This window comes from Numida meleagris, chromosome 7, assembly GCF_002078875.1.
Source record: "Numida meleagris isolate 19003 breed g44 Domestic line chromosome 7, NumMel1.0, whole genome shotgun sequence".
NCBI classification, from domain to species: domain Eukaryota; kingdom Metazoa; phylum Chordata; class Aves; order Galliformes; family Numididae; genus Numida; species Numida meleagris.
The window spans coordinates 17,487,791-17,515,300 of record NC_034415.1 but is presented as its reverse complement, the minus strand read 5'-3'; the positions used below and the strand labels follow the sequence as shown (position 1 = coordinate 17,515,300).

Below are 27,510 nucleotides of genomic sequence, written 5' to 3'. Positions count from 1 at the left end.
TTACCCCTTGATCAAAACATCTTTACAATCAAGTAAAAAGAAAAATTCATCATACTGTACATGTAAAGGTCATCGTAAAATAACATGTCTGAGCAAACTATACTGAATCCTATGAGTACATTGCTAAGGAGAAATGTTTTTCAACAGATCTTGGGCATTCACTTTGCAAAAATATATTTCTTTCCCACTACACAAAAGTGTGGGCTGAAATCAACATAAAACCACCAAGAAGTGAAACTACTGTTAAAGTGGAAAGAAATATTACTCAAAAAATATCCCATCGGAGCACAAATTCCAACTTGAAATGTGACTGCTTCTTAGTGTTACACTTGAAAGATCTTCCATCTAATCCCAAAAGGATCTCAAGACCCTTTAAGAAAATAGATTACTCACATACCTTAATGCGTAAGAGCATAACACGGTGATAGATTTAAAATATGTGGGAATGATTTTTTGTTGTCTTTAATACAAACAGTATCAAAGTTGGCAGTGTTCAAGAAAACCAATAGCAAAACACAAATTTTATGATGAACGATAACATGATTTCCAATGAACGAGGCAGGTTAGTTGTTCTTTCAAACTTTTTTTTTTATAGGAAAGTAAAACCCGCAGGTGAAGCTGTTTTGAAACACTTGTTTTTGACCTATAGATCTAGCTCTCTGATAATAACAATGAGTTTTGCTTTGGCACTGTCTGTGATGTATTTTTACCTGCCTGCTAACCGCGAGTATTTCACAGGGATCAGGACTGAGGATTCTTCTGGGGCATGACTGTGATTAAAAAGAAGGAAAAGTCATGTTGAACTAAGGGGGAAAAAAAAGAATGAGTTGCAAAATGGCATGAGAACTACATTTAACCTCCTTCACCTACAAACATAAAAATGTTGAAGAAGATCTCATCTTTAATAAAAAAAAAAAACAACAACAAAAAAAAACTGTGTGACAGTTAAGTATGTTTGGGATTAAACCATCAAAGGGTCTTTCTCTTTTTTTTGTATATTTTTCTATTTGCAGTAGGTACTTGGCACAAGGATCACATGTAGGTTGCAGCCACAGACAGACACCCTTTTCTGCAATGTTCATTTGGCAACAGTATTGCCAAAGGTAAGTGTTTACCAGCAGCTTTAGTCTACTTAAAACCATTTTCCCCTGAGGCTGATCTTGCGAAGAAGACTTGGGGGAAGGGCAGAAAAGAGGCACCACATTTCATTTTTCATGAAAACAAATCTATTCAGCCAGTATCCTGATTTGAGGTAATTTATAACTGGAAATTTGCATGTTAAGTCAAGTTGTAATTATTTTTGAGACCGATTGTGTGTTTTACACTGTAAGCGAAGATGATGGGACAAACGCTTGGACCTTAAGGGTTACTACAGCAAAGAGAGTAATAGATTCTTTTGGGGAGAATTATTTTTTATATGTATAACCATATACACCTCCATGAGTTTTCACTGACTTGCTTGGAATACAGCATTACTCTGCTGATTATGGATTTCCAATATGTAAATATTAACTCGGATATAAATATATTTTCAAGTTGGGTGTCTTTTGCTTAAGGAATGGGAAATTGAGCTTCCTCCTATTTCTCCCTTTCAACATTGCAAAGCTTTTTAATCCTAAAAACAAGATAAATGTCACAGAAGAAAACAAGTTGTTGAATATAATTAATACCTGTTTAAGAAAAAAACACTCTCCTTCTCATTTCTAACTCTAGCTGTGTTTAACGAATAAAGATTAAATGCACATTACTATGAACAGTCACAACATCTAGATTTTAATCTAAAAATGGACTTTTCTCTATATGTTAATAAATGTTCTGTTACCTCAAATAATTCCTAAATACATAACATTTAGTAATAGCATTTCAATATATATAAAGCCATTTTGTCATGAATTTTTAATTCTAAAACTGTTTTTGATATATGGAAAATCATGTGTTAGATAAACTGAGAACATAAAAGAACACTAACATAGAACACTAATATACATAAAAGACCACTACAGCTAAAAACTGGAGACAAAAAATAGTTCTCACTTTCCTTTCAATTAAAACTCTGTGCAATTATTCTTTTAGATTGCAGATCTCTTTTGGGATTCTGGTTACACAGAACTTTTTGGTTAATTTCACAGAAATAATATTCATCTTAATTAGCAAAAACGATGTTTTTTTCTCTTTTCTATAAGAGAGAGTTCACTTGGTGTACTGATTACAAGTAGTAGATTATCCTGATAAATGAAAAGTTCTTGTCTTTCTGAGCAGCAGCTGAATATGTTATCTGTCTTCAGCCTTGTAGCTTCTTTGTTAGACATCACCTTGTTGAGACAGAATGACTTACTTGGTAAGTGGTTGACCCAATTTTTTGTCTGGCACCCTAACACTGCTGGGCATTATGCCATACTGGATCTGCATCTATTTATGACTGCATTCGAGGTTCAACTATGCAAATTACAACTATTAGCCAAAAAAAGCACAGCAGATTTGTTTTTAAACATTTCCATAGCTCACAAGGTCAAAGCATTTGTTTTCACAATTTTAAAATATAGTAATGTTTGAAGAGATTGTCACCTTTTAACATTTTATTTAGACTGAATTAGAACATAAACATTTTTTCCTCATGTGTTACAAAATAATTGTGTGGAGCACAGGAAGAAGAGACATGAACTGAAGTGAACTAATGTATATCATTTTATCTGTTTTTAAATAGTTTAGCTGCACAGTAAAGAATTACACTAAAATAAAAGGGAGCTGAATTATTAGAAAGTCTTTGTAGAACACAATCTTCCTCCAGAATCCCACCCCAATGGAGCTTGTTGCAGAAAGCTGTACCCTAGAGACCTCCCCTGCCTGCAGCCTGGCCAGCTCCTCACTGCCTGCATGAATTCTGCTCCTAGCTGTTTGGGCTGGTTTGCCATTCATTCAGTCTGCATGATGTCCAGTATCAGGCCTGGCATGGATCCTTTGATACTCATATGTATAGGCTGTCCTGGTCACTCTCGTCCTGCTGATTAGGTGTAGTACTTCAAACAAGGAAAACACTTTCACAAAACTAGCAACAAAATGTAGTAAGAACAATGTCTACAGAAAATCTAAATGTTATTAAAACACATATCCACTTATAAAATTATTATTCATAAGCAGAATTTGAAAAGCAGCTGTGCATACTACCCATCAATAGGCAGATCTAGTAAAAATATATATGTCTACCTTATCCTGATTTTCTAACAAACTTAACAAAATTATTAATAAAACTCACAAATGTATGAACAAGCTTATCTGAAAAAGATATACCATTATAAAAAAATCATAATTCTACTAACTCAACATTCAAAATTCCTAGACAATATAACAAAAATAGGCAATATCTAAGATGTAATATGCAATATATAATAGAGAGATGTGTATAATGGCAACACATAATAGAATATATATAGATATAGTAGATAGTGACCATTTCTTCTTAGAGAAAGGGGAAGTAGATTTAGATATGAGCAGGGCACAGTGTGTTTTCTAATACATATTTTGGGCACACTTTGGATTAGGTCCATATTTTGTGACAGAATCCATGGGGAGCGCATGTTTCTTCATCAGGTGAGCTGACATAACACGAATGCTGCTTAATTTACCAATTGCAATATGAAATAATTAAGAAGGCTAAGCCTACGGTGCAGAGTACTTATTTGTCTGAAATAAAGAATTGACCTTAAAAAAATATATAATGAAATAGTTAATGAGGCTCAGAGTTGTAAATGTAAAGTCATTTCAGATTCTGTTGACTGAGAAAAACAGTTTGAGTGTTCAGTGCAGATTTCATTTGTGAGATAATTTTTATTCATCATCTGAGTTTTGTAGGTTGAAGTAAAATAATGTGGTTCAGCAAAAGTAAAAGAATTGTGGGTGATATTATGAGAATGTCTGAGTGCAGGATAAAGCCAATTAAGATGAACTAATTGGCCAAAGACCGATTTCTCTGTTTTAGTTATCATCCAGTCAGAGCAGAAGAAGGACTCATTGATCTTAGTGGGGTTTCTTCCCTTACTTAAGAAGTGCAGGACTGAGTCTGTAGGGCTTCGCTGAATCATCCGTAACAGTATCTCTCCATACTTCTCCTAACAAGGGTTGAAAGAGGCTGCCAACAAAGTAGAGAAAATATATTAAAGTGGAATAAAAAACATAGGTTGGATTGGGAATATGGGCATTTTCCATCAAATTCACAGAGCTTGCACAAAGAAGTAGATTGTGAGCCTTATTAATACAATACAAAGCCCCAGAATTTATTCATAGTTTAAATTTCCACGCTTTAGCCAATCATTTTTTTAAGAGTCCCTTCTCCAAAGAAAGGCACAGAGCACTGTGTTACAGTAAACACCAGCAACTCTGCCCACAGTCAAATCTAAATAATACTTAAGAAACTAAATCCAAAACATTAGCAATAAAAATACTTAGCATGTATTTCTTTCCTGGGAGCCTACATGGAAATTGAATTCCACCGAGCTGCACTTACACGGCACCGAATTCAATTAAAAAAAAATCTGTCTGGGTTCCATGCTGTGAAAAGCCCTTGCAAATTTATTTTAGGGACTTCGGGTGCGGAGCCTGGACATAGTTTTATTTTATTTTTAATGGAATCAGCCTTAATGTCTAAGGTTATTCTTTACTTGCCTCTGCTGCACAGTTTTCACATATAAGCCAACTGAGGACAACTCGTTATTAAAGAAGTCGGCAGGTGTCCTGTGCTCTGAAACATATTAAATAAAGAACTCAACGGGATCATGTTGACTGTAAGCTCCACAAAGGAATTAAATAATGAAGACAGAAGCTCTTCAACAATGACCATTTCTGAATTAGTAAAAAATGCCTTGTCAGAAGGTGGAAAGCTCTCTTACAGATTTTTACTGGAATGTCTGTTGTGGTATTTCTGAAAACATGCAGTCAATAGTTTTTAGAGACTTAAACTTTTTGACCCAGGTCTTATGCAATGAAGTGATCAGAATGACAGGAACTGCGGAGACAAAATCTGCCCTTCTCTGTGCAGCCTTATTGCTCAACAAAACAGCCATTGCAAAATGGCCTTGTTATCACTCTAAAGTTTGTTAAATTGTCTTACCCGTGTCAATATTAATATAAAGTAGCTGTGGGAAATACAAAGAAAAGAGTAGAAAAGGGTCCATTGTATATTTTTAGTTAATGTTTTTCTAATGGATGAAGCCCTCCAGCCATGGTAACCTTTAAAATACAGTCTCCCTTGAGATTTAAAGTGTATTGGGATAAGGTAATTTTAAATCACATTAGAAAGGTTCAAAAACAATATAAATACTGTTTTGAACTTCCCATTGATTCTGAGTTGCTGTGTAATTGCAAAGGACAAATGTCTTTAGAGTGGGCCTTAATGCAAGTAATCACAAAATGTATTGGATGTTCACTTATTAAAAAATGTTGTCTTGCAGTAATTGTTTGAAGAAAATTGACAATGTAAGAAATGTAACTAAGTCCCTTTTTGAACAAAAATAAAACTTGATTTAATTTTCTTTCAAAAAAAAATGTCAACTTCAATAGGTCTGAGCATCTCAGACTCAACTGGAAAATAAATTATGCTAAGTGCATCCAGACTCACCCAGCATCTTGAAGAAACTGTGTTTATTATGAACCAAAGTCTTCTGACAGCTTAATATGACTTTGAAATAACTAATATGAAAAAAATACTACAAACCCTTTGTTGACCAGGTGTTTTCCCTTTTTATCACTATGGTTTATTCCTATAATGACCATCCCATGCTCTGTCATTAAAATCTGAGCTTTCCTTTCAGGCACTCTGCCTCAGACATGTGGAATTCTCATCTGCAGTTTTTACTCCAAGATAATCACGCAGGGCTCTGGGAGCAGCAGCTTGCTGCAAACAGCTCCATGCCCTGGGAAGCAGCAAGTATGAATTTACAATTAAAAACTCCTTCTCCAAAACCCAGCATCATTTTTAATATAAGACATAAGGTGACACATTTCCTTATATCTGCAACTTCTAACATTGTTGATAAGATTTAACAGGCATAAGTATTTGTAGGACCAAGTACGTGGTCTTGGCTCAGCAAAAGTTTGCTCACGCAGCTTGCCTGTGTGTTTTCGGAAGTGAGTCCTCAGCTCCTGTTAAGCTGCAGGAGAAAAAGAAATATGAGGTTCCAAAGTTCAAATGCCATTCATCCCCACCAAAAAAAAATTATTCCATATGCATATTCATTTTTTCAAGAGGGAAACAAACAGTTCTCTAGTATTAATTCTTCCCTAGGCATAAGATAAACTTTACTTGAATTAGTTACTATTTGCCAGTCTCTTGTTGTCAGCCTAATGCCTTTCGCATGGCTAGTTATTTGCTTAGCGGAAACACTTCTGATAGTTCAAATGAAACTGCAGAACTAGTCCAGTTATATGCACTTCAGCCTCAATGGATGATGAAACATTTTTCTTGTCCAATATTTTTCAAACCTTCAACTTGCAATTGTCAGATCCCCCAGCAGAGTGATGCTCATCCTTTCTTAAAATGAAATATGTTCACATTAGCCTGCCTGGGTCAAAAATGCTACCAGTGCTGCATCACGATTACCCACAGCAATGCAAAAATACGTGTAATGGACCGTGTGCTATGCATGTCAAGGGTTGCACTGCTAAAAGTGAATGCAGATTTTGGAGCAATGAGTATACAGAGTTATGCTTGTGCCGTAGTCTGTATGATAGTCTAATGCTATAATCCCAAGTCAAAGAAGGCAGTAGGGAACTTACTCTTGGAGATCTCTTGAGTGAAGCACAAATGGCATTCTCTAAGTGCACTGGTAGAGTGACTGACCAAATAAATTGAATGCATTCAATCACTTTTAAGACATCTAATCCACGTGTAGCATTTTGATCCTGTGCTTCAGTAAATGTATGATTAAACTTTTATTAAAAGGTAATGCTCCTGTTTTAATGACGGTTAATTATGTATAATTAAAAAGAAAGGATTAATAATATTAAACATTTCTTCAGAGGTAAAGATAAATATAAATACATATATTGTAGTATGATTACATATGAATATATAATACTGAGCATATATTACCCTCAGTGCATTATGTAAAATAGGAAATGAATAATATAATACATAAAATAAAATTATACTCTGGGTATTATTTATATTAAAGGCCTGGTTCAGCACTTCTATGTTCATAAAATCTATTTGATTTTTTTGGGGTGCAGTATGCAAAGAATATTTGAGGTAACCTAAAAAAAATTATAAAAATGTCCCTACACAAAGTAAAACTTTTGTGGAGTCATGCATTAGAATTTGGAAATAACCCATTTCCAGCTAACCCCAAAGCTATGCATCTCCATAGGCCTAACTTCTATTGATTTTCAGAATCTTTGCAGATCAGTCCTTAAATAGTTCTTGCAGAAAGTCCTTAAATACTCATATACAGGGTATTCTTCTTGCATGTCATTTGCTTATGTCCAACATATCTCATCTCATTTTGCCTCTTTCTAATAAAACTCTGTATTTAGTGAAGCAGAACCACAATTTGACTTCCTCTCATAGATAAACTATGTTTTAAGCTATGCTTTTCATTCCAGTTGTCATCCCTGCCCTTAGACAGAGAATCATAAAATCATTAAGGTTGGAAAGACCACTAAGATCATGTAGTCCAAACATCAGCCCATGCCTGTGACTGCTCTAAAACATGTCACTCTGTGAGACATTGATCCTTTTCTTGAACACCTCCAGGACAGTGACTCTACCGCCTTCCTGGGCAGCCTGTTCCAATGTATCACCACTTTTTCTAAGAAGTTTTTCTGATATCCAACCTGAACCTCCCCCTGGCACAGCTTAAGACCATTGCCTCTTGTCCTATAATTAATTACCTGGGAGAAGAAGCCAACCCCCACCTCGCCACAGCCTCCTTTCAGGGAGTTGTAGAGAGCAAAATTCTGTATCTCCAGATATAAATTGCAATGCACCTTTGCACTGAACCTTTGTCCTATAAAGTTTCATGTTTTAGCACAGTTTAATAAGCAGAGAAATACATTAGCTTTTTAAGTAAATCTTTAAATTGTGTCATTTAAAATCAGAGAGATGTTTTCATCTCTAAAAACCATAAGGAGCTAGTATTTGTCTAAAAAGACCTTAAGACCCTCTGAAGAATTTTAAGGATTTTTATGAACCTCTGCATGCATTCTTTAGCTAGATTTTGGCGGAGTTTCAGTGTAACTCCAGTACAACTCAATCAGTTTACTTTATAATTAAAAGAAGGAAATAGTAACAAAAATACATAATATATGGTACTCGTGCTTATAACAGAAACATCCATAAAGAAAGAAACTTGTTCTAACTCTTCTCATTACCCCAAAGGGAATTGCATCTTTAATCACACAAAGCACAACCACTTTCTAATTTTGTTTAAAGTGTTTCAGTACTTACAAAAACCAGATCAGGTTATTGTAAATCTAGAGCAAATTAGAGTCATTGGCCTCTGCTCAGCTGTATTCAGGAATATTATGTAAATCATAAATTTAATGGCATACTACGACACACATCTGTTTCTATTTTGAGGAAGTTAGATTATTAACTTCAGAGTATTTAAACATTACTTGCATTAACTGGAAAATTGTGAAAAACAGAGACTGCTGTAAGTCATAATGTGTTGCTGCATTATGCTAAAGAAAATATAAAAATTGCAGGCCTGTACCAACAGAATAATTTTCTGAGAGATATATGCCATGGTCTGTCTCATGACCTTGCATCTCCTCTGTTTACTTAGAAAAACATCACTTATACCAATAGAGATGCATTGCTAAGTAGAATCTGCACCTGCACACAGTGGATGTTAATATATATTTTTAGTAGCAAATGTCTTTCATAACAAGGAATAGATGATGCCTAAATTCCCCAAGACTACATAATGACCTGGTGACTTTTCTCATAGTTTGAATGCTAATAATCCAACTAAATAACCTGCAGGTCAATACGTATATCACTTCTGATCTGAAGTATATTTTCATCACTAAAACTGATAAAAATTTTATGCTCCATTGATTGATTTCCAGTATATATTTATTTTGTAAAATTTACTTTGGGGTCTTGCACGTGCAATATCTCATGAGTTGCTTCATACTAATGTTCTTATTGAACAATCATACTAATCTTGTACTAATCTTTTTGAAAACACATTTGAACTCAGTTGCAAGGCAGAACAGAGTTGGCTGGCTAGCTTTAGTGCTGTAATAAAAGATCTAATTGGTAAGGTTTTCTACAGTAATGGATTGTAAGGTGATAAATTTTGACCAATAACTTCCTTGGAAACTCAGAACTTGGTTGCATTAAGTGGCAGAGTTAAAATATGCAGAATACTTAAGTAAATCTTTATTCATAAAAATAACAATGTCAAAAATGTAATTTCTTATAGAAATTTTTCTTTCCAAATAATACGTTTATTTAAAGACACTGAATCTTTGGGAAGTCAGATGTCACTTCTGTGCTGTTTTGCTTGTGCTAAAATTACCTGCAGTAGTAGATACTTTGCATTTAAAGCTTAGGGTGCATAAAGTTGAATGGGATTTATGTAAATAACTGTATGAATATGTATCTCACCTTTTACCAGTACTAATTTTAATGAGCTGTATTTGAGAGGGAATTATATTAATATATACAACTGATAGGGAATTTGCACATTCATTTTACTATCAACAAAAATTCTAAGGAAAGCAAATTAAACCAATGCATCCATAATAGAGAGGGGACAAGAAGAGAAAACAGAAAGGCAAAATTGGGCACCTAAATGGTACAATGCAAATTTGTGGTTTATTCTTCTTCAGTAACAGTCAGTGGCTGCATATGCAGGAAGTTCTCCCTCTCCTGTGTAAAAGCATACAGAGTTCTCACTTCGCTTTCCAAGCATGTGATAAAAGCTTAACTGATATATTAAATGCAGTACTGTGATTTACCAGATAAAATAAAAAATATCACACTTTAGTGCTGATTATTCCAGAGACTGCAGCCAGTGCTCATAGTGGGATAGAAAATAGCATCTTAATTAATTATTGAATATATTTTAACATTTATAATTAGCAGTAGTACTAAGCAGTCAATAGATGTTCCTCACAACAGGAGCATGCTAGTAATATTGTTCTTTGACTGCAGTGTTTTTAGGAAGGCGTAACCATTCCTTCAATCAGATTCAAATACTATTTGTCAAAAACACTGAGGCCTGTCAGAAGTAAATGATCATTTAATTAGAGGAAAAAAGGTGGAATATCTTTGATCCCTATATTTTAGTGATATTAATTCCTGTGTGCTGCAGGTGTTTGTAATGTATAACAAATCATTACTGAAACAGAGGCTTTTATAGGCAGTTTCAATGAAGGAAAATGACTGTTCTTACAAGTTACACCTGGCAATGTAACACAAGTGTGACAAAATATGAACGAGAAGATGTAAGCCTGGAAACAAATCTGGGTCTCCCTCTCTGTTCTCTGCCCATGCCAGCCAAGATGGATTGCAAAGCAGTACTGATGTATGGAGTGGATGTGGAGGGGGGAGTCTGATTGTGCCGCTGTTCCGTCACTCCCTGACCAGTGATCCATGATACATCTCTGGTATCCACTCCAAAGGGAGCCAATCACGTAACTGTCAGCATCTCAATGGCAATCAGCACCAAGGAGAAAAAATAGATTCTTGTAAAAAACATAGAAGGGACCAAGTCCTTGTCTTAAACCACAAAACAAAATCAAAGCAAGTATAACCAATCAACTTGGGGTTATGAGCTCTTCCAGAGCAGCATGGGAAATTGAGAAGCAGAACCAGACGGCATGTACTTAAAGCATTGTGCTGCCTTGAATAAAGCTACTAACTGAACATTTTAAATAAAACGCAATGAAAACATCATCAACAACAACTAAAAACATACATACAAAAGAACAATCAAAATTAACTAAACCAAAAAACAACAAAACCCCACACTTGTTCTTACAGAATAAAAGCTGGTGGCATACTGGAAAAACAGTAAATATGAACTAGAATGTGTAAGTTTGGAAGCAAATATGGCTATCAAGCCCTGCCTTTTGATAATGGAATTTGAAAGTTGCAATCATGAGGTGAGGAATACCCAGTGTGAGATTCTTTTATTTCATGATTGATCCTGAGCACCCTGTTCTTTCCTGATCATAACCTATTACCATATCTCTGAACTTGATGATTGTGATTATGGACCAGATTTTCATTAGGCATTGTATAGAATTCCAACAGCTAGGCATTGTATAGAATTCCAACAGCTAAACTCTAAAGGAGAAATGTGGAAGGAATATAAACCCTTAAGCTTAAAAATTTCTTTGCTTCAATGCTGCCTATTTGGGGAGGACATCCCTGCTCAGTAGGCATTTCCACAGCTTTTTGCTGAATATTCCTGCAGCTCTAATGCTCATTATGCCAAATACTGCTTCAGTCAAGACAAATCAAACTAAGAAGGTCTATGTCTATGTCATTGCAAAGACTGTCTGTAAAACAGAACTGAGCATCTAACGAGCACCTGGCACCCACCAACACAGTTCTCCTGTCACAAATTCATCAGTAATCACCACTTTCCTTTCAAGCTGTACCTTTATTCTACAGCTAGGAGTAGGAGACTTGTCCTTTGTGAAACAGGATCAGTTCTCTCCTGCCAGAAGGGACTCACAGGTACCTCTCTTTCCAGCTAACAAGTTCTCTAACCCACAGCTTGATCACAGATGGAGATATTCTCCACTTTTCCTGTTAAAACTGCGTACCAGGCAGAAAGCAATTCAGGATTCACTGGGTCAGAAGGAGAGAGCACCAGAGGGAACATGACTCATAGCTCAGTGGTCTGGGTAGTCAGTTGGAATGGGGAGGCCTGAGTTCTGGTTGGTGGTCCTATCAGTTGATGTATTTTATGCCATAACTTTTCAAGAGAGTAAATCTAAGCTTACACCAAGTATAGGCATCTAAATCTTCATGGGTTTGTAGAGCCCTGTAGATAAAGATGAGTATTTACCTAGGAAACTACAGGCCAGTCGGCCTCACCTCCATGCCTTGGAAGGTGATGGAACAATTTATTCTGGATGTCATCTTTGAGCAAGTAGAAGAAAATAAGTTTATCAGGAGCAGTCAACATTGGTTCAGCAAGGGGAAATCATGCTTGACCAATCTGGTAGCCTTCTGTGATGTCATCACTAGCTGGGTAGACAAGGAGAAAGTGGTGGATGTTGCGTACCTTGACTTCAGCAAGGCTTTTGACACTGTCTCCCATAACATCCTTGTAGGTAAGCTTAGGAAGTGTGGTATAGATGAGTGGACAGTGAGAGATGTATTGAGAACTGAATGACTGGCAGAGATCAGAGGATTGTGATCAGTGGTGCAGAGTCTAGTTGGAGGCCTATAAATGGTGTTGTTCCATAGGGATTGGTACTGAGTTTGCTCTTGTTCAACATCTTCATCAATGACCTGGATGAAGGAATAGAGTGTACTCTCAGCAAGTTTGCTGATGATACGAAGCTGGGAGGAGTGGCTGACACACCAGGTCTTGCTGCCATTCAGCAAGACCTGGACAGGCAGGAGAGTTGGATGGAGAGGAACATTATGAGGTTCAGCAAGGATAAATGATAGTGCTACACCTGTGGAGGGAAAAACATAGACATCAGTACAGGTTAGGGGCTTACTCGCTGGAAAGGAGCTCTGTGGAGAAGGACCTGGGTGTTCTGTTGGCCAGCAGGCTGTCCATGAGTCAGCAGTGTGCCTTTGTGCCAAGAAGGCCAATGATATCCTGGGGTGCATTAAAAAGAGTGTGGCTGACAGGTCAAGGGTGGTGATCCTCCCCCTCTACTCTGCCCTGGTGAGGCCACAACTGAAATATTGTGTCCAGAGAGTTCTGGGCTCTCCAGTTCAAGAAAGACAGGCAACTTCTAGAGAGTCCAGCAGAGGACTACAAAGATGATGAGGAGCCTGGAGCACCTCCCTTATGAGGAAAGGCTGAGAGACCTGTGGCTGTTCAGGCTCAAGAAGAGGAGACTGATAGGAAAATGCCTATAATTATCTAAAGAGTGGGTGTAAGGTTGATGGGGCCGGGCTCTTTTTTGTGGTGCCCACTGACAAAACAAGGGGCAATGCACACAAACTGGAACACAGGAAGATCCATCTGAACATGAGAAAAAACTTCTTTACTGTGAGGGTGACGGAGCACTGGAAGAGGCTGCCCAGACAGATCGTGGAGTCTCCTCCGGAGGTATTCCAAACCCACCTGGACACTTTCCTGTGTGTAACCTACTGTAGGGAACCTGCCTTAGGAGGGGTGTTGGACTCAATGGTCTCCAGAGGTCCCTTCCAACCTCTCCAATTCTATGACATCAATAACATGGATTTTAGTGATAGCTATGTTGATTATATTAGATTCTTGAGTAAGAACGGAAAAGTCTTCATGGACTCATACTGGCAAATACAGTTTGTCTTTGAATTCTCCATACTTTGTTCATCTTTTTTGCATTACCTTTCTTTTTGTGGCATGAGATTGACCAGCTGTACTAGGTAATATTGTAGTTAAAAGCACTCTGTAATGAATGTAAGCTTTAGATCCACAGCTGGAGATTCATAAAGCAAATCATAATAGATAGAGGGGTTTGGCATAGACAGCCAGTTCTTCCTGCATCCAGTTTCAAATCTTTCTGCTGTTACATCAAGCAGTAGGGCAGTGAGGCGAGGAGAGGTGTGAGAACGCACACTGGGATCTCCACATGTTCTCCTCTGAGATATGGGACACTCCTCTGGCTGCAAATTAGCGACTGAAAGAAATACAGACATTGAGCAAAGTCATAGCAAAATGTATGCAAGAGGGAAGGAGCTCCCTACCTACCAGGCAAAATTACATTTATTTTAAGTAGAAAAATCTACTTAATTTCTTACAATTCACGTGAGCCTTGCTTCTTTCCACAAAAACTGTTATTTGCTGCCCAAATACAGAAATAATGCCTAGGAAGATATAGAAGCTGGATAAAAGGGAACCTAGAAAAGAGCAAGACTAGTTGGAGAATTAGGATCTCATGACATATCTCTTTCCCCAAAAGCTCAGCACTGTAGTTCCTCTTCTGATATCATTGTTTCCGTTCCTGTACTGAGCTTTTCATACAAAAATAGAGAATTGTACTTGTCTCTTTTTAAGTGTGTTCTGCTACATGACTCCTAACAACTCAATTTTGAAAACTCTTTGGCCTTTATAAATGCCTGTAGAATTAAACTGTAAACTCTTGTCCACCAACATACACACAAATACCCAAAGCCCCTAGTAGAGAATGTACTTCTTCAACAACACAGAGCTCTATCACTCCCCTACATTTACTTTTCACAGAGAAGAAAGACAACTGCAATATCTTAGCATGAAAATAAAAACATGTATCTGAATGTTAAAAATCTTATTGATGTCTTCTTATTTCTTAATGTGATACAAGAATCCTGTTTCAGAATACCTAGTTAATATGGAATACACATGCTTTTGTTTCATAGCTGCATTTTCTGTGAACAAGGTTGCTTCTAATATTACTTAATTAAACCAAATTCAATTAATTTCTATCTAAGAAACAAGAAACAACAGCTTTGTTGAATAAAATGATCTTCATTTTCTTGAAGCTATTTAAATTAAAAACATGAGTTTCTACAGTTTGAAAAAAAACATCCATGGTTAAAATGTTTGAAGCCCATCAATCTCTTTAACCACACAGCTAATGTGTTCCTTCTGTTTTCTTTGAATGAAATCACCATGAGTGGTTAGACGTTGATTTAACATAAAGCAAATGGAAATGGGTGTTTCCCTAGTCATGTGTAGAATTTATTTTAAAAAACAATTAGCAAGTGTTATGAGAAAGTCAATGATTTTGTCATTTCTTAAATAATGATATAGATTATAAGTCATTAAAATTGATTACTGAAGTAAACTATGTATAATGCAAATTCATATTATGTTTATTTGTTAGGAACAGCTGCAGAATTCTCTCACTTTATTGATGAATTTAATTTTTTTTTCCCCAAGTGACACTTAAATCAATTACTTAGTTTAAAAGACTGGTAATTGTAAAGATATATTTCCAAAGTTTTAAGACAATACATTACATATTTCCTATTATGGTTTATATCATTTGCACTTCCTTTGCATACATTTGTCTGGAAAAATAATTGGGGTCTTTTTCCGAAATGAAGCAAGCAAAATTTGGCCTTTTCAGTTTTGAGCTGAAATGGTAAGATCGTATAATAGTATGCTACCTTTACATGCACAAATTAAACCACATCTTTACATCGCACCACTTTTAGCTGATGCTACTGTACTACATGTACGCAACCTCTTCTATCAGTCTTTGCTAATGTTACATCTAATTATTTGTTCGTTGATATGTTATTCACATGAGTACATAGAGGTAGGAGGAAATGATAGCCGCTAGTATTTAAAGTTCAGTCATTTCATAAAACTTCAGTAATGTAAAAATAGGTTGCAAAAAATCTTTAAAATCATTTTTTTAAGGAGAGGCAGATGTAAGTTGTACTTCTATGGTAAAAACCCCTGCAAAACAACAACTAAATCCTCCAGGGAAGTCAACAGTATCATATTTGTAGACATCACAATTTGGCTATTGTTTGCCACAGTTAAGTAATTTTTCTCAGATACACCTTTTCCAAGCACACAGTTGATAATTAAATCTCTTTGAGTTCTTACCATCCTACAGGCAGTCTCTAGAAATGCTCGCTGACAGAGATCTTGTGCTTATTCCAAAAATTATGATGAATTTGCTTTTAGCTTTTCAAGGACACAAGCCAGCAGGTTCACCAAAGTAATTTGATAGCAAAGCACACAGAATATACAGCTTAAGCTGGAACATTACAAAATTTAATGTTAGTGAAAGGGGTAGGTAAAAATATTATTGAGTGGTCTTGCTAGGAGTATGACATTGCTTATAGTATTTCTAAGCTTGATATTTTGTGCTGTAGTAGCAAAGCGAGAGTTTAAGGGAAATCTATTTTCTGTGTTTACATGTGGGGTCTATGGAATGAAGTATGCAGCAAAAGGCAAACAATGGGCAGTTTTAATGGTGGGAAGAGACTTTATTTGTTGCAACTCCTTTTTGTATGTTAATATTCAAATATGGCACTAATTGTGGCCTAGTGAAAAACAAAGGAACAGATTTAAGGATGCTATGAGTACATGTCTACAGAATTTTCCTGCTTTAAAGAAACAGATGCTGATTCATATGAAGTCAAATTAATTGCTTGAATAATAATGTTTTACTTGCCAAAAGGATATATGCTTCTGCCGGTTATTCTCATATCCTAGTTTGGATTGAATGAGAATTAATGGAAACACATGTTTTTCTGAAGAAATGCTGAAAGGTGTCTGTTTACATTTTCACCAATTGTTCAAAACTCACTTTTACAACTCAGAGTTGTAAAACTCCCTTTCTGCATGCAGAAATAAATATAATTCCAGAAGTTTTTGATGAAAAGGGGGAAAACAAACTTCAGTTCCGCAGCTGAATCCGTGTAGGTGAGTCCATTTCAGCAAATATTAACATAAGCCCCAGCTCTGCAGATATTTTCAACCTTCAGGGAGGGTAAAAATGTCTTAGAGAAACCAGTTGAGTTTTTTGCTCTAAATGGAAGAATTCCTCTCTCTTGCTTCCTCTCCAAGGAAAACTGCCAACCCCACATAATTCTTGTTGTATTCTTGACTGTTATCTGGCTAAGTCCTGATCTCATCTACTAAGGAAAAGGCTTCTAGCTCGGGGCAACCACTGTTTATCTGCAAGTGCATTTATTTGACAAAAAGTAGGATGTGTTAATGATATATGTTGAATATATGGTAAAATGAGAGTCAGTCGATATGGATCTCTTTACATCTCCATGACTCTCTTTTTAAGGATGTCTCCATAAGAGATGCGTCCAATTATCTCAAGGAAAACATTTCTAATAAAATAAATCCAAATGCCTTTATGATTGAATTTCAATTAGGAATGTGTAAGGGGTTCTTTAGGGTTCTATAAAGATATCTATAAGGACACTTTCAGCAAGAAAGGGCATGCCACTATACTGGTGATGTACAGAGAACTTAAAAAAATGCACGGAAAAAATAGAAAACCTGCTCTTTCACTGCATTTTGCACTCTTCTAACCCATCCTTTTTACTTTTAGCTATACATAGCAGGCATAAAACTATCACACAGGCACATGATCTCCTCTCCTCCCATGCTGAGCTTCTTTCGAGGCAGCCTGCAGATTTAACCCAGCTGAAGCTGGCCTCAGGAAGATGCTCTCACAACACCTCCTTTGGTGCAAGGCGGTGGGGGCTGCTCCCCCCTCCCCAGGGCTGTGGCTGAAGGAAGGCCAGTAGGGTGTGTAGAGGCTTCCAGGGACTGATCAACAGCATGACTGCTGTTGAAAATGTCCAGTAGTTTTGGAGAGCCCTGGGCCCATTCTGTGATTCTTACTACCTGGTGTGGCAAGGACTTAACGATCCAGTTTCCTTTAAATACGTCTTGCTTCTCTTAGTACACGTTAAAATTTTCAGAACTGGAGTACCAATTGCATAGGTATGCAGTGGAGTCCACATAATTAAGTTAAAAAATAAGCCGTTAGCATTAACAAAAGGTAACGACCCCGATTTCCTGGTGTGGTGTGGGCGTTTTAAGCTGAACTGTCAATGCGCTTTGGACCTAGAAGAGTTTAACAAGCCCTGGGTCTTGTGCCAGAGATCCTGTGGGCAGATGCAATTGAGAAGGTTTGTATTTCACTCCTGCAGCTAGTAAAGGGAGGGAATGGTTTAAGCTAACTGAATAAATACCTGGTGGGCTGATCAGACCAGGTCTCTGCCGCTTTGATCTCCCGCTGTGCCCCTCCGGCCACAGCAGCAGCCCCAGCCCGGGAAGCGCGCACGGGCGCTCCCAGCGGCCCCTATCCCCCCCGTGTCCTCCCCGCCAGGACGAGCCGTGCAGCGCTCAGCTGCTTCTCCCTGACCTTGAGAGCCGGGCCCCTGCATGTGGCACAGCCCGAAAGGTCGGAGTGAATCCTCAGTATTTTGCATCAACACGGAGGGAAAAAAAGAAAAGGAGAAAAAAAAAAAACACAATCCCAAACCCTCCTTTCTAAGATGTGATTTGGGGAAGGAATGCAACAGCGCTGCCAACCTGCATTCTGCATCAGAGCAGAAGAATGAGTCAACTTAGCATCCTTTAAATCGCTTCCAAGTGTGTTGTTTACCCTGCCCTGACACGTTTTCCCCAACGCATCGCTTCGCTTCGCAGCGCCGGCCCTGGCGACGGCTGCGGAAGGAGGGATTGCCGGGGGAGAGCAGGAGGAGATCTGGCGAAGAGAGAGCCGCGGGAGAGAAGAGGGGCTGGGGGAGCCGCCGGTTCCCTGCCTGGCCGCCCGCCGGCCCGGTGCGTTCCGCGTGGGCTGGGTAGAGCCGGGCTGCAGCAACGAGGCACGCCGCGCCGCACCTGGGCCCGGGCCGGCCACACAAGTTGGGCTACGCGGCGCGCAGGGCACGGCCAAGGAGAAAGTGCGGCGGAGACGCCTGCCGGCCTGCGGCGCGCCGGCAACCAGCGGGGCCGCGGGGAGGCGGCGGCGGCGGGCGGCCAGCCCCGCTCCCGGGCAGCGGCGGGCCCCAGCAGCCAGGCGACCGCTCCGCGTCCCCCCCCCGCAGCCCCGCGCTGGGCTGGGAGCAGGGAGTGCTGAGCGCTCGGCCTCGGAGGCGAGCGGCCGCCGGGCGAGCGTTGGCCTTAACCCTCGCGGCTGGGAGAAGGGAGGGGGAGGGAAGGAAAACAAAAAGGAAGGAAGGGAGAGATTTTTGTCCTTTCCCGGTGCCGCTCTGCGTGCTAATATGTTTATATGATTAGCTGAGCCCAGGGGTGGAGAGGCAAAGAGAGAGGGGAGGAGATTGGAGGGGGAGGAGGCTGGAGGTGACTCCAGTTCAGAGCCGGCGGAGAGTCTGTGTCAGGACTTGGCGATCCCCAGTCACACACGGAGAGGTGCATGAGCAAAAAGGAGGCTGCGATACGATTCATTGGGGTTTTTTCCTGCTGTGTACGTACTGCGTTTTTCCCAGTGCCGCGCGGTGCCCGCCCGCTCTCCGGCCGCCGGCGGGGCAGCAGGGCCGGGAGGACGGCGGGCAGCAGCGGCGGGGCCGCGCGAGGCCGGAGCCTCCCGTGGAGATGTGAATTAGGTTGCCGCGAACGCCAGACACAGAGGGGGGGGGCTCGTCGCAAAATCTGTGAGTTGTTCCCCGCTACTCCTGCCGCCGGCATCGCCTCGGCTCCCTTCTCCCGATCGCTGCGCAGAAAGGACTCCAACCAAGGCTGGGTGCACTCGGCGTGCCGCACCTCGTCCCCTCCGCTCCTTTTGCCATTTAATTGAATTTTTCCTTCGCTTGCCTGCGGGAGCCTGGCTGCATCGTACGTTTCGCGCGGAGCGGAGCGTCGGGAACAGCAGGAAAATGTTGACTTAGCCGCGGCGAAGCCTCCCGGCCGGCTGCGCGGAGGAAAAGCCGCCGAGCGCGCAGCCCCAGCCCGCCGCGCCGCAGCGCCCAGCGCCCGCCCGCCGCCCCGAGCCTCCGACGCCGCCCGGGGCTGACCCCGCGCCGCCGCCCGCTCGGCGGGGCCGCCGGTCCCGCTGGGGCCACAGAGCCCGGCCCGCTCTCGGCTCGGAGAGGTAAGCGCAGCTCCGCGCCGCGGCTCCGCTCTCGCTGCGCCCGCTCGCGGCTCTGCTCAGCGCTGGGCACGCGCTGACCGAGGCCCCTCCGCCGGTGGAGGAACGCGTCCCTCGGCGAGGCCCATTACCCGCGGCGCGACCCCCGCGCCGCCTCGCTCATCCTCGCGGAGGTTCCCCTCGTAGCACTCCTCGGCCTTGCGGAGGCCCCGCGCGCCCCCTCCTCCCCCCCCCATCCCGCCGAGCTGCGGGGCCCCCGGAGCAGAACAGGCCCCGGTGCGGCTCCCATGAAGGGAAAGTTGCGTCGGTGCTCGCTAAATGATTACCTGTTGCGGGTTTATTTGTGTGCAGTTCGGCCCAGCGCCCTTACGTGCGGGGCGGAGAAAGGGGGGGGGGGAAGAGGAATAAATCGCCCTTTGTCGGTTGTGGAGTGGGAACAACTTTTTTTTTTCTATTTATTTTCACATGTAGAAATCTGGGGCCATCTGGAGACAGAACGCAGAGCGTGTCAGGAGACAGCGCTGCTATATCTGCCTCTAAAAATACCGCTGGGCCCGGGCGGGCGGCGGGGCCGTGTTCAGGTGCTGCTTCGCCGCGGAGTGCCTCGGTGCGGGCCGGGGGAGGGGGTGGCCGCGGGAGGAGCGCTCCGCTGCCCCCGGCCCCCGCCGCCCCCTCCTTTTGTCGCCCGCCCCTTTCCTCCCCCCCCTCCTCCGAAGAGGTGCCATTTCTCATCGTTCTGCACAAATTGTTGGAATTAATGTGAGTGTGAATCCGTACCGTTTGAAGGGGGATATTAGCATATCAAAGGGCTCTCGGCTCCGGCTCAATTGAGAAAACTTCAGTTCGTCTTCCATTTGCTTCCAAGCGGAGGCCCAAAGGGCAGCAGGGATTGAAAGGGGGCAAAATGGGGAGGTGGGTGTGGGTGATGTTTCTGAACTTCGGCTGCTTTGCGATTACGGGAGTGAAAACCAGGGTCCGTTCGCTGCGAGCGCTCAGACAATTCCATTCTATCGATTAATGGTTTGTTCCAAGAAAAGGAAAAGCGACCTTTGGTGGCGGCTCCTGCTGCCTGCTGGGGGCTCGGAGCGCGGGGGGACGTGGGGACGGACGGGCCGAGGGGTGCGGGACCCCTCGTGCGGAGCCCGTGAGCCAACCCGTGTGCTCCTCGTGGCCTGGTGCCGTGGGGAGTGCCTCCAGAAGTTTGGAGCTCCAGTGGCCTTACGCTTCCATTTCCTTTCTCTTCTGAAAAAAAAAAAAGTGAAAATGAGCTTTTATTGTAATCTCATTTAATCAGTTATAGTGAGTTTGCTGAGATAACTTCATTTGCAATTACTGTTACCTCGTAAAATAGTTTGATAACAGATACGGCAAAGCAGCTGTTCTGGTGATGGTGTGGAACGTTGTTGTACATGGCCAAACGTGCACAGTTTTGGGCCGTTTGTTACTACTCCCACATGTCTGAAGGGAATGTAGCTGGCCTGGCCTTTCATTATCTCTGCAAATCAATGCTCATAATCCACCAACCCAAAAGCCAACCCAAATCCAGTTATCTGTCAGCTCGATGGGACCTCTTCCAGGGGCCAGATGCCTGTCAGGGACAGAGGGACCATGTGCTTCTCTGCGTCTCTGGCAAAAAAAAAAAAAGAAAAAAAGAAAAAGAACAAGAAAAAAAAAAAAAACTAACTATATCCTGGTTTCCTATTCCTCTATTTTTTTCCTTCCACACCTTGCAGTTAATGGTACAGATATTAAAATAAATATTTTCTGTTTTCAGAAATGTGTTTAAGTGTTTGCTATGTAGCATTTGTTTATTTTACTTTTTTCTTTCTGGTGGAGGTGGTTCTCCATTTGATGATTGAGAGGGTGCTTTTATTTTTTTATTATTATTATTATTGTTTTCCTTTCAAGCCCTGGGAGTGCTGTGCCTTTAGAGCAGGATGTCCTCACTCCTGCTGCAGTTTCCTTTCATTTAATGACGGAACTGAGTAGACACGGTATGCCTTGCGAAACCACCTGCAATTAAATAATTCATATAGATTTCTGTTATTCTTAAATGAGCATTTGGGCATTTTGTAAACAGGCGTGTTTAGTGGTCCTAAAATTGCATGTCGTTACTTCCTGGTCATTTTCAGCAGTTTATTTATCTAGCGTCTTCAGCTGTCTGGAGTGGTACCTTTTGGTTGTACAAAATAAACATATTGATGTAATTGCCATTATCTCACTTAAGTTGCTGTTAACTAGTCTGCTCGGGATGCAGAGTGCTGGGAAGAAAGCACGCTATCCTTACAGCTATTAGGGATAATCTAAAAATTGTATTGGAAATGTTGCACTTCGTTTTATATGATGGCAACCCAAAATTTGACAAATCTCCCAAGATTTGAAAAAAAAAAAAAAAAGTAGTGGAAAGAAGATTTTCAACATTCAGATGATAAAATTGGACCACTTAGAGAAAAATTAATGTGCTGCAGCAGCACTTCAGCTGCCATTTTCAATCACTGTAGGTTACTATGTGTTGGCAACAGCAAAAAAGCGCAGACAACGTTCAGCTGGCTCAGGGCGCTGGTGGCTGGGGGAACCGGAGTATGGTATCATGTGGGGTAGGAGAAACCAATTACTTCAGGTTTTGACTTGAGAATTTCCAGTAAACATTTTTTTCTGGCTTTTGGCTCCCCTGCTCATTAATAGACCAACATCAAAGCAGGCAACCAAACTTCCAAATGTTATAAAAACTAATGTAAAGATACAGATCTCACATCTAGTCTTGCAAGTCTTAATTTAAGACAAGCAGTTGGAGTTTTTATTGCTGCAATTTTCACAATCAGCAGAGACATTAACACCAGGCTGCTGGGTGTTTCCTTTCTTAAAATGAGCAAGAGGAGAGCTCTGAAAAAAGCCAAGTTTGCGTAGTCCTTGTGCGACAGCTTCAGAAGCTTTCTCAATGTTTTATTTATTTCTCACTGCTTTTAATGCTTAAAGTCGAGAAAGGGCTGCTCAGGAATTCTAGTGTCTTGTAAGGAGGCACCTTATTAAAATTTAAAAAAACAAGGTAGTGTAGTCCTAGGAGCATTTAGCTGTTATGGTTAATAATGTGGATTGAATAATTATTTTTGTTTTTGAAAAGGCATTATGTAAAGCTGGCACTAAGGTGATATTTAAAAAAAAATAGAATATTTCTGATGAAGAAAAAATGTTTCAGTCTTGAGTTAGAGCTTTTTGGAAAGGTCCATAACTTTCACTGAAGTGGAGGTTAGAAAGTGAGGTCTCTAGCTAGGGAAAATATTTTTCCAAGTTGTCCGTGCAGTACAACCGTGTAGTATGTCATAAATTCTGACAGATAGTAATATTCATCCAACATAAGGTTTAATGTTTTGAAAGGGTAGGTTTTTTTTATTTTTATTTTTGCTTGAAATTTGGTCTAAAAAGGTTACTTGTTTCCAAGCCAGTGCTCATCCCGTGTCTACCTGAAATGTTGACATGCGTATAAGGAAAAACTGTTAGGTTCTACTGCTGCTCTCGCTGAGAAACAGGACTGTGCCTGGGAATAATGTGAAAAAACAAATGTACCAATACCCACCTGGAGATGCTTTGTATCAAAAATTGTTGCTTCTCTTCTTTGCCTTCCTTGGAGCAACCTGTGTGGATGACTGATAATAGAAGAATTTGAAGTAGCAATTAATGATTTTAGCTGGTGAACTGCAAGGGAAGTTAAACTACATCTGGTATATAATTGAAATCATCTTCATGCATAGGTAGACAAGCTGTCAGTTACAGAGCAGTGTACTTCAGCGCATTGGTTAGTGAAATTCATAGTCAGATGTGTTATTTGGAGATACCATGTTAATCAGACACTTTTGATGGATTTTTTTAGGATTGATGTTTGTGATGTACAAATGCAATTTAAGAAACTGAATAACGTGTAATTTTAAGTATTTGTGTATCGCTCTTAGACTTGAAAGCTGTTTTTTTTTTTTTTTAACTCTCAGTTTGAAACAAGTAAAAGGTTTAAGCCATCACAGTTGTAATTGGATGTCAAGAAAACTGGAAAAACAAAAAGCTATTTTAGGGCCATTCTCAGTAGTCATAACAATCATGTTTAATATTTAAGTAGTTTTCAAAGATATATGCATTTTGTTTCCAACAGTTCTGAAAATAAAAGTACTGGGTGGCTCTGTTGGAATACAGATGGAACGTGTGGTATAATGTGAGTATATAGCTGGCTTAGGAATTACTTCCAGCTTTACTTCGACAAATATGATACTTTTCTTTTAATCATTCTTCATACTGAAGCTGAAAGATGGCAGGCTTACAGCCCCTTCCAGTCAAATATGAAATCTAAGAAAATGTTTCTTTCTGCCATTAATGTACGAGATATGTTTCTACAGCTTGGGTTGCGAAGATTGTACTACAAGCAGTTTAGTTACAGAAATACATTTCTTTAATGAATATTCAGGTTTTACAGCATTCTCTAGATAGACAGTCATAGTTAACCAGAAACGGATTGCTTAAAAAAAAATCTTGTTCTAATTTGGAGATGTAACATCTCCAGGTTATGGATTGTTGTATTAAATGGGTTATTGCATGGGTTTTTGAAGAATGTGTAATTTGTACGTACCACAATTTCTTCCTTTTTGATTTTTTTCATGAGGTACTGTAATGATTCAACTTTCTCTAGCCTGCTATTTACCAAAATTATTTAGAAAGGTTTAATAATAAAAAATGTGGCAGGCTGGCTGAGGCGAGCACAATGCTTTACACCTGCAGGTAGTGTGCAGTCTCCAGAAAAATGTTATTGATTGTTATCCTGGCACAATGCAAGCTTAAATACTGTTTGCTTAATTACCACAAAAACACTTTTTTATGAGCAAGGTGCTTCATGTTTGGGGAGTGTTTCGTGTGTTGTCTGGTAAGTAAAAGCCCATCACATTTGTATAAATTTGCCCAATTATCAGAGTGGCTAAGAAGAGGGGAAAGAAAAATCAATTTGTCCTGAAAAGTGCAAGAAATAAGATTACCTTGGCTAGTAGGAACTTGCCAGCACTGTCCAAATGGCTTAATATTATCAAACATTGCCTTTTTTCATCTTCAGTAAGAAGGATATTGACTATTCTGCATGTCCAGGTCTGCTATTTGGCTGTTTCTTTATAAGATATAAGCATGTCTTATTTTTATTCCTACAATAGCGGTTACAGATAAATCAGAGGATCTAACAATAACTTTATAAAATAGATGGAATAATACCATTCACTGGAGAAATAGTATTTACTTGAGATAAGTGGTCGCCACAAGTTTTTTTTCCTCCTAACTTGTTGTTCTTTTAACAGAGAAATGTAAATACCTTAGCAGACATTTCAGAGTGAAAGGCAGGAGATAAAATGTAATTACTTCTCAGAGTGGCCCTGACGATGCTCATGTTCTTGTCTGTAATACAAGAAAAATCTTTGCTCATCACCTTAGAATATGAAGGCCATTGTTACCCCTGAATATAAAAATATTTTCTGATTTTTAATGTTGACCTTAGTATTTATCTTCAGCTCTTCTGTGTAAGCTGGAATCCTTGTAGCCGTAAATTGTAGTTGCTGTTATCCAACCGAGCATTTAATAGACCACCTAATGGACTCTGCTCCTGTATTTTTCTTGAATGCATAACATCTTGCTTCATTCAGTCACCAAAACCAACTTTGCTACGCGGACAGGCAACACGACAAGTTAGAATCAATGGACCGTTTGTATGTCACAAAGTCAGTTTACTGGAATTTCAGAGAAAACTGGTTGAAAAGAGAGGACAAATGTCACTTTGAATAGAGATGTTTAAATCAGACTTCTGCCTTAGGGTAAAATTTAGGTCTGTTGTAGCCGAGATGTAATGTCTCCCTCTACAGAGCACAGCATTAATCATAGCTTGACAAGTGATCATGGGCCGAGAAAAATATGGCCTGTCTTGGTTCTGTGGGTTTTTGTGTTTTTTTTTTTTCTTTAGTTCTTCTAATCTTAGTCTCTTAGGAGCACATTATAAACACTAACATTTAAACAGAAAGGTTTAAGTATCGGTGCTTATATTTCAGTCATGAGAAGAGCTGGCTTCAGAGGAGATCTAGCTGGAACTACTGAGAAGCTACTTAGGTTTCTTAGGTAGACTCAGTATTAAGAGTATTTTCCTTCCAAAGTAATGCAGCATTTTTTTCTCATAGCAGATTCATCTTAGTCCATTTTGTCATACAAAGACCATAGAGTTTACGTCTGTTTTGTCTTGTGATCTTGAAATGCCTCTGAGTTCACTGTTACTATTGCTGCTGTGTAAGCACTGTCCTGCACTGTGTTTGCCGTGTAGGAGAGGTGCTCCCTTTTTCCTCAAGCACCAATATGGGGTGACAGTGGATTAGTTTTAATGTAAAGCGCAGACTGACTTGATGCTGATAAATGTGTATGAGTTTTTTATACTACGTTTATATTTCAATGATACATTGCTTGGCCACTAGAAGCTACAAATGCTTGAATGAACTAAGAGGAGTGAAGGCTGCTATTTGAGATCCTGAGTTCTGATACTGTGCAGATGGAAGTGGGTTTAATATGTTAATTCTTACATTAGGGAGGCCTTGATGCATGGATTAGGTGTTGGGAGTGCTCGTACCTTTTACGGTGAAGAAGATTGTTAACGAGTTAACTCTGTGAATAAGCAAATTGTGGTATTTCTTAAGTGCCTTTGCTGTTTTCTGTAGTGGAGATAGCATGGGGAGCAGCTTAGCATTCCATATGCATGCTTTCCAGAGAGGTATATCTTTATAACATACAATTAGATTTGTATCTGCGACTGTTGGAAAAAAAAAGTAATAATAATAATCAGGAAGGACCAAAACATATTGTCACTGGAGAATTGTGCTTTTAAAAATTACGCCCTTTCTGTTTATTTCCTTGCCTCTGGACGTGATAATATTCCAAATCTCTCATTTCGAGGAGGCAGCTGCTTTCCTTTTTGCCCTCTGTTGGTATTTTTGTATCAGTCGACACCTCAAAATGATTATTGCTGTAGATGACAGAATAATCTGACACCGATTACTGTTAAAAATTGTTACTGGCAGCTGGGGAGGGGATGACCAACCTTGTTCCTGGTGGTGATGCTTTCCTTGCTGCTGATGGGATCAGTGTGAATAGGGAGTCTGGCTCTGAAATCAGTGCTGTGGTGGTATGAGGGGTCACATGCAAGAGGAGACTGGAATTCACCTCTCTCTGTATTTTCTTACTGTATCGTATTTGTTGCTTTTTCACTGTAGCAGTCTACGCTGTCATGAACAGTGTTCAAAAACAATTCCTGAGCAATAGGTGCTGTCGGCTCTAAATAAATGACATTTTAAAGAAAGATCCTCAAGAAGAAGTTCTGCTGTTGGCATTGTGTTTCTTTGACAAATCCCCAAACACTGTTTTTATGGTAGGCGTAATTCTTTTTGTCTGGTCCAGAAGTCCCTGTATTCAGTCTTTGAAGTTTAATTTAGACTTTTTCCTATGCAAAGTGACTGAATTGGAAAATTCTTTCACAGAATGAGTAATGATACATCTTCCCTTTGAACGGCATGCATTTTCTCCAGAAGACCAATCCATAACTATTTTCCTGGTAAATCTGGTGTTTAAATATGGATGGGTGGTGTCTCAGTAGCTGTGATGTGCCTCAGTGCTGCAGGTACCACTCCCAGCAGCGGGTCCCTGCCTGCAGAGCACTGCAGGGTGCAGGAGGGAGAGAGAGAGGGAGGCTCACAGTGTGCCAGAGAGGAGGCAGCTGGGGCTGGGAGCCGTGTGAGAGGGGGGGGAAAGGGGAAA

The 27,510-nt window shown here is 40.1% G+C and overlaps 1 protein-coding gene across 20 annotated transcripts in view; it reads left to right on the top strand.

Annotated features, from left to right (window-relative positions):
* Positions 1 to 27,510, top strand: part of ADGRL2 (adhesion G protein-coupled receptor L2) — a 383,711-nt gene that overhangs the window by 208,698 nt on the left and 147,503 nt on the right. For 17 of the 20 annotated variants that reach the window (XR_002441011.1, XM_021404127.1, XM_021404137.1 and 14 more), the window contains one exon: positions 1,014 to 1,103. The gene's annotated coding sequence lies outside the window, so the exon portion shown is untranslated. Of the gene's footprint in view, positions 1 to 1,013; positions 1,104 to 18,413; positions 18,435 to 18,769; positions 19,705 to 27,510 lie in introns of those variants that run through there. The other 3 variants (XM_021404128.1, XM_021404130.1, XM_021404126.1) reach the window with 3 other exon arrangements.